The 8,365-nt window shown below is 40.7% G+C and overlaps 1 long non-coding RNA gene across 4 annotated transcripts in view; it reads left to right on the top strand.

Annotated features, from left to right (window-relative positions):
- Positions 1-7,134, top strand: part of LOC135099032 (uncharacterized) — a 53,062-nt gene extending 45,928 nt beyond the window's left edge. The window contains exons 3-7 of one of the 4 annotated variants that reach the window (XR_010267580.1): positions 897-1,591; positions 3,074-3,164; positions 3,617-3,778; positions 5,823-5,911; positions 6,389-7,134. This is a non-coding gene — a long non-coding RNA (uncharacterized LOC135099032). Of the gene's footprint in view, positions 1-896; positions 1,592-2,873; positions 3,493-3,616; positions 3,779-5,822; positions 5,912-6,388 lie in introns of those variants that run through there. The other 3 variants (XR_010267581.1, XR_010267582.1, XR_010267579.1) reach the window with 3 other exon arrangements.
- The last annotated feature ends 1,231 nt before the right edge of the window (positions 7,135-8,365 follow it).

The raw sequence follows: 8,365 nt of genomic DNA, 5'->3' as shown, positions 1-8,365 counted from the left end.
GTCTGCAGGTATGGGAGTGGAATGCCTTGTCCCCCTGAGACACAGGAGGGCAGATCTGAGGAGGGAGAATGAGAGACGGCACCTCATCCATGCGACGACATGGCTCCTTGGCTGGTGCTTCTTTTCTGCCATTAGGTCGGCTAGTCTTGAGTAGAAGCACTGAGCCTTGGAGCCCATCCCGCCAGATGTGGTGAAGACCAGAGGTGTGAAGCTGCCCTGGTCAACGTGTTGGATTCTCTCCCCATACGCTCGGATCTTCTCCTGCTCATTCTTGCGGTGGGCGGCCTCCAGGGAGAGTTCGTGGTGACAGGCGGCCATCGGGTCAAAGATCCGTATGTCCATGAATGCTTTCTGTCCCCTTGTCCAGAACCCTCGTGCACTGACGTCGACTACTACTACTACTACTACTACTACTACTACTACTACTACTACTACTAACACATCTACTACCACCACCACCACCACCACCACCACCACAACTACTACTATTGCTACCACCACTACCACCACCACTACTACTACTACTACTACTACTACTACTACTACTACTACCACCACCACCACCACCACTACCATCACCACCACCACCACCACTACTACCACCGCCACAACCACCACTACTACCACCGCCTCCACTACTACCACCACCACCACCACCACCACCAGCACTACCACCGCCACCACTACTACCACTACCACTGCTACTACCACCATCACCACTACCCCTACTACTACCACCACCACCACCACCACAACCACCACTACCACTACTACCACCGCCACCACCTCCACCACCGCCACCACCACCACCACCACTACTACCACTACCACTGCTACTACTACTACTACCATCACTACCACCAGTACTACTACTACTACTACTACTACTATTGCAGGTGACCCATGAACTACCCTTAACAATTGTGATGAAGAACCAGAAGTGCGTTGTAGGTGACGAGATAACTATCCCAGGTCATCCCGGAAGTGGCGAGGTGACCCCATACAGCTCCACAAGGTCGTGGAGGACGCCAGACATAGCCACGTGGTCGCCTACACTCAGCCATCCACCTCACCTGCCCCAGACTGCTACCCGGACACCATCCAGCCACAAGAACCCAGATAAGCACTTCCGGGGTCCTTAGTTGTGGTTAGCTAGCTAGTTTGTTTAGGGGTCACTTGCTGTAGATAGGAACCCTCCTCGGTCTGCTGCTATTTTTTTTATTTTTATTTTTTGAGGTGTAACGCTGTGCTCCACGTGAGAGTGATAGTGTTTATCTTTATTTTTTTAAATTTATTTATTTATTTTTCTGAAGACCAGTTCTGAGGTTATCTTGGAGGTTAACGGAAAAGAGTTCTTCACACCTGTGCTTGTTGTTTTATTTTATTTTTTTATTGGTCGCTTTTCGTTTTTTGTTGTGATTGTTATTAATTTTATTTATTTGTATTTAAATATGTGAGTGCGAATGCAGCACAATATATAAAGGTGTCCATTCCAGAGTGAAAGGAAGGCGTGCACAGGGTAGAGTGAACAGGATGCAGTGCCTATTTAATCACCAGATTTTGATTGATTGAAGCAAATGAAAACTTTGGTGTGAGTACCTTACAAAGACACTTGACAATACTAATGTCACCTCACCTCGTGGTTTCACCTTAAACCTACAAACATTGGCTGGACACAAGATCATAAAAATAATTTATTCTCATTTATTATCATCTCTACAAATTACAGTCTTTACACATCAAAGTAACTAATCACCTTTATTCATCCACTTGAGGGGGTTGAAGGATCGCTAATCCCATATTAAATTGCCTGTGTTCAGCTCGCCTCTCCTCCCTCATTTATTGACCAATTCATTTAAAAAATATTTTGATCAGGAAGGTTGAAAGAAGAATGTCTGCTATCTTTTTTTTTTTTTTGTACGATAAGATTTTTTTTTTCGATGAAAAAGTAAAAAAAAAAAACTGTGTCAAATATTTACTTTCAAATATTTGTCAGAAATCAAAATCAGTTACAAACAAAAATGACGACAGCAGACTTTGTTCGCCTCTCACAGCTTGATAAGCCGCAATGGCCCATCTGTGTGTAACACCAATAACAACGGAGATCATTTTTATATGCCAAAATCCGCCATTTTAAGTTATGTCAAAGTTTAAGGGATGACTATAATACACCTATTGCAGCTAAGGACTTGAAATTCACATGATATATACATCACAATATGTTGAAAAACAGATATAGATTAATTTAGTTACTCCGATTGGTTTTGTACATAGGCCTAAAGTAATTCATGATTTCACCCTTAATTACCCGGGGGGGAGGGGGGAAGGCGGTTGAAAACAATTTTTGTTATATTTCGATTTTTAGATCAAAACCAGTGTTTAACTGTTTGAAATAAATGAAATATTAATGCAAAAGATATCTAATGCAGACACATTGACTATTTCCTAGATTTACGGAAAAATATTTATCTTATTTTTCGTATATAAATTTGAAAAAAATAGTTAGACCTAAAATTACGTACTCTCTAATGTTGTACGCAGCAAAAGAACCGTAGATATTCATAGGAGACTGAGGAAGAACGGGTACGCCAGAAAGAAAAAAATAAAAAAAGTCATGTCTCGCAGCGGGCGAAACCGTGAAATTTCATAACAGAAGACCTCATTACATAAGGGGATATATATATATATATATATATATATATATATATATATATATATATATATATATATATATATATATATATATATATATATATATATATATATATATATATATATATATATATCAAAACGTTACATATATAAAAAAAAAAAATGGGAAGAAAAATGTAGAAAATAAAAAAAATAAAAAAAAATTCATATCCGGATCGTACAACGACACCAAAACATGTTTGCGCGCCTGACGTTGTTAAGACACACGACACACACCTCCCTTGAGAAAAGATGGTAGCCTTCACGAGTGTCTTACTATTTCTTTGCAGAGCCCCTCTTCTTGATGACGACGCGTACACTGTCAGCTACACTTTGCAGTGTCTCACGTAAATTTTTCTCTATCTTTGTATCTCCATTTCAGATAAATTGTTATCTTTCCAAGGGTTGAGGAGAACATGGTCGTGGTTCAAGTGAAGCCACTACAGCCACTCCCTGACAAGCCTTCCACACCGGTGAGTGTTGTTCAAGCATGTATTAGTATTGCTAATTCCTTATTTCCTAGAACATCTACCACTATATAATGGAAATGTCTTTCCAACACAAATAACGTCAAGGAAAAATAAACTCTACACTAACTAAGTGATGAAAAACGTAGTAGCATCATCCGCTGCACAAAACAATACAGCAGCGAAGTGAAACTACCAGGACTTGAACCAACACCTGCCTGCCTCACTGACACCTGCCGTGGTGCCAGGGAGTGCCGAGGCCTGTGCTGCCACCACGCTGAGAGAGGGAGAAAGAGAAGAGCATCAGAGAGGAATGACCGTGGCAGGAAGGATGGTGTGTTAGGTGACTGGTTCAGACAGTGACAGTGGACAGAAGAAATGCTGGAGAAAGATTAGACCACAGGTGGTTCATGTTGTAGTTGTTCAAGATTTGGAAGAAAACATTTTTTTTTTTCTAGACAGTGGCAGCAGACACACAAGAGAGGATGGTGTGGTGGACAAGAGGATGCAGGGAGACAGCAGACAGAATGGAAGCTACAGATGAAAGAAGAGCAGGTCAAGCCATGGCAGCAGACACATAGACAGACAGATTGGATAAGAAAGAAGTATTATTTAGTGAGGTAAGGAACTGTACAACCCTTCACAGTGCAGACTACTTGATAGCAGAGGTGGTTCATGTTGGTTCAGGATTTGGTTTGAAGCTGTTACGTGAAAAGAAAAGTCTGAGGAACGAGAGGTTGTATTGTCACTTGTCAACAAAGTGGCAGAGTATTGCTATAACATTTACAGCTAAAGCTGTACCAGCTGCCTGAGTGTGTCATGTCCATTGTGTACTTACAGTCACCTTTGTCATGTCTACGCTAGTGGAGGAGAGGGAAGAACAAACCTTGAATCGTCCAGGGTTAGAGTTTTTAGCAAAGGTTTGAGCGAAGAGTTCAGCTTTAGAGATAGATTTGATAGCAGTGGTGCCATCTGGTTGAAATAGAGAAGGGAAAGGAGAAGCAAAGTTATTATAGATGTTTTTGGGTAAGTGCCAGAAGTCACGAGGGGGAGTTAGATCTTGAAAGGTTTTGACACTTTTTGTTAATGAAGGAGTTTTTTTTGGCTAATTGGAGAACAGACTTGGCATGGCAGAAATGTAAAGTGCATTAGATTCCGGTGATGGAAGAAGACTTAAGCACCTTTGGTGGGCCAACTCTCTATCATGTATAGCACGAGAACAAGCTATGTTAAACCAAGTTTAACTTTGGAAGGTTTAGGTCGAGAAAAAGAGTGACGAATGTACGCCTCCATGCCAGACACTGTCACCTCTGTTATGCGCTCAGCACACAAAGACGGGTCTCTGACACGGAAGCAGTAGTCATTTTCCAAGGAAAATCAGCAAAATACCTCCATGCTCCCCCAACTAGTACAGGCAAAACGCCAGTGGCACCTTCCTTTAGGGGGATCCTGAGGAGGGATTGGAGCGATAGGACAAGATACAGATATGAGACTGTGATCGGAGGAGCCCAACAGAGAAGAAAGGGTGACAGCATAAGCAGAAGGATTAGAGGTCAGGAAAAGGTCAAGAATGTTGGGCCTATCTTCAAGATGGTCAGGAATACGAGTAAGGTGTTGCACAAATTGCTTTAGGTCGTGGAGAATAGGAAAGTCTAAGGCTAGTTCACCAGGATGGTCAGTGAAGGGAGAGGAAAGCCAAAGTTGGTGGTGAACATTGAAGTCAGTCTCCAAGAATTAAGATCTCTGCAAAAGGGAAGAGAGTCAATGTGCTCCACTTTGGAAGTTAAGTAGTCAAAAAAAATTTTCATAGTCAGAAGAGTTATTTGAGAGGTATACAGCACAGATAAATTTAGTTTGAGAGTGACTCTGTTGTCGTACCCAGGTGGTGGAAAACTCGGAAGATTCAAGAGAGTGGGCACGAGAGCAGGTTAAGTCATTGCGCACATAAACGCAGCATCCAGCTTTGGATCGAAAATGAGGATAGAGAAAGTAGGAGGGAACAGAAAAGGGGCTACTGTCAGTTGCCTCAGACATCTGAATTTCAGTGACGAAAGGATGATGAAGCTTAATAGAGGAGAGGCAGTGTTCTACAGATTGAACGCGAATGTTGCAGAAGTTTATGAAGAAAAACTGAGAGGGGTATCAAGACATTTAGGGTCGTTACCAGAAGAGCAGTCTGACCCGGGGGACAATTGTGGTCCGCTCACCAGATGGGGTCTCCGAGGCTGGTGTAGGAGTATGTGTGTAATAATTAGGTGCTGGTAGTTGTTTTGTGTGCAGGAAGAGAGATATCTCCATGACTATAACGTTTGGTACGATTGAAAACATCCTTTGATTTCCACAGATATGTACACACACTAGCAACAGTTTTCACCTGTAGCACCAGAAACAGTCTTCCTCACACGAACCGTTTCACTGCCAGGACTTGAAGGCTGATGAAGCAGTGCGGCGGAGGTCACGCCTCTCAGAGTGTTTATACTTGTTGTCAACACCGCCATAACTAATACAAACTCTTTAGTGCAGGTAGTTAAATAACTGCAATCATTGTTTCAGATTCCTAAATTCACAAAGTGCATAACTCATTCCAAGTTTTTATTGCAGATAATTAAAGTTTTAGTGAAATAATTATTCCTATTCCTAATGTTGTGTGGTGCATTATCTCAGACAGGACCACTGGAAGCTGTCAGAGTGCTGTGGCACGTGGCAAGAACCAAGTGTTCAGGAGCACACAATGTCCCTTCACCAGTCAGCAGGTTACGAAAAACAATGCAGTATTTTGTTGAGTAATCAAAGTAATAAAATGTAAATGATAAAATGTCAGTACTGATTTAGAGTGTCACACTCCACCATGGCAAAGACTGCCGGCTGAGTAATATTCAAGTTGTATTAGTGAGACTCTACTCAATGTTAATTGTAAGGCAGGTGTAAAAAAAATAGTTAAAAATATATCATAGTACAAGAAAATGACAGTTCAAAATGTAAACATATCTTTACTTGTTAGACTTGAATGGTCATTAAGTAGTACAGCAGACCCTTCCTACAGTAAATTCACTATTATTTGTTGACTGGCCTTATTTGTCTCTCATCATTTTACTTTTCTCATTATTCTGTCTTGTTTTCTCATCAATACTTGAGTGCTTCATGTTATCTCTATTATTGTGACTTTCTCTCATTATTATGTTGCTGATGTTGTCTACTCTCATCATCTGACGGACTGCTCGCCTTCACAGGTCTGGGCGGCTTGGAAGTCTCACTACAAACTGAAGACCCGTTCACTTGAAGGACACAGTTGGAGTCGGACACAAGATCCAAGAGGGAGGAGTCATTTTTAAACGAGAGCTTCAGGCAGAAAATTCGAGTGGATTTTCAACTCTAAAAATAACTTAATTTTTTGGGGTATTTTGAACCTTCTTTATCTTGAAAAATAACTCCAGATATTATGACTCTAGCTGGAAGTTGACCTGAGCAATGTAGGGTTTGCTGCAGTGAGATTACCAAGGCACGAGTGTCTGGGATTTAAAGATGATGGATATGTGTCCTGTGTGCTGCTGTGCTGGGAGGAGAGGAGCAGCAGCAGTCGTGGGGCTCTGCTGCTGCTGTCACTGGTGCAGCTGTTCACTCCTGCAGCCACCTTCCCTCAACATACTGTGTCTTTCCTCACCTGCAATGAACAACTATGAACAATACTTCTCCTCCGATGAGGAACAGTGAATAACCTCTCTCTCTCTCTCTCTCTCTCTCTCTCTCTCTCTCTCTCTCTCTCTCTCTCTCTCTCTCTCTCTCTCTCTCTCTCTCTCTCTCTCTCTCTCTCTCTCTCTCTCTCTCTCCACAGTATGTCCCCCACAGTATGTTTACAAACCCACAGTGACTCTCCACAGCCCCTCACCAACAATTGTCTCCTTCACACACACACACACACACACAAATGTTGGAATCTTGTAGTGTCTACAACAAGGAATGGAACCAAAATCGACAAGCCAAATTTTCTTCCAGCCTGCGTGAGTGTAGTGAGGCTCAATGTGTGTGTACAAGTGAAGAGTATATATTAGATGCATGACTTAAAAATATGAGGCTTACACAAAAATACAGGACACAACTTGAGTGTGGTGAGTCAAAGGAGAGTCAAAATGCTCAACTTTGAATTAATTTACAACGAAAAGTAACTAAATAAACACACTATAAAAAAAATAATCTCATCAATTAACAGTGGAAAAAAATATATATATACACCAACGCAAAATAAATAAATAAATAAATAAATGAAAACTAAATAAAGCAAATTAATCTGAACGCTAACATACAAACCAACATAGTCGTATATTTTTAAACACTACAGTGAAGAAAGATAATGAAGCTTTAATTAACATTGAGTGAAAGAGAGAGAGAGAGAAATTTGTGGTCTTCCTAAATCTCTCTCTCTCTCTCTCTCTCTCTCTCTCTCTCTCTCTCTCTCTCTCTCTCTCTCTCTCTCTCTCTCTCTCTCTCTCTCTCTCTTACACGAACAATAAAAAAACAAAAAAATAAGTAAATAAACAAAATACAAGCAAATAATAATAGCCATCCACACCAATCCACATACACCAAGCCATCCCAATCCAGCCAATCACGAGCCAGCAGCAGACACACGGAGAAGATTGGGAGAAAGAGGAAAAAAAAAAAGGAAAAATGAAAAAAAATATAAAGGGGAGAATAAGAAAAATAGCGAAACAAGAGAAAAATGAGAAAAATAAAGGGAAAAAATACGAATAAAATCAAAAGGAAAGAAGAGAAAAAATGGGGTGAGGAGGGGAACACTTAGGAAAATAAACCAAACAATAGGGCATTACATTGTGATTACGTATAGCAGGGATGGATTATGAGAGAGAGAGAGAGAGAGATCTGGTCAGGAATTTAATTTTTGTTAATGGTTTACGCCATCTCTCTCTCTCTCTCTCTCTCTCTCTCTCTCTCTCTCTCTCTCTCTCTCTCTCTCTCTCTCTCTCTCTCTCTCTCTCTCTCTCTCTCTCTCTCTCCTTACAACAGTTTTGTCTTTGTTTTCTCTCGCTCTTATCTTTCGTTGAGAGAGAGAGAGAGAAACATTATTATTACACACACACACAAACACTCTTTTTTATAGATAAGTTAACACTTTTAATAATAAAAAAAAAAATATATATATATATATATATATATATATATATATATATATATATATATATATATATATA

This window comes from Scylla paramamosain, unplaced genomic scaffold (genome assembly GCF_035594125.1).
Source record: "Scylla paramamosain isolate STU-SP2022 unplaced genomic scaffold, ASM3559412v1 Contig99, whole genome shotgun sequence".
NCBI lineage: Eukaryota > Metazoa > Arthropoda > Malacostraca > Decapoda > Portunidae > Scylla > Scylla paramamosain.
Note: the sequence above shows the minus strand (reverse complement) of the source record. Positions and strands in the feature narration are given on the sequence as shown.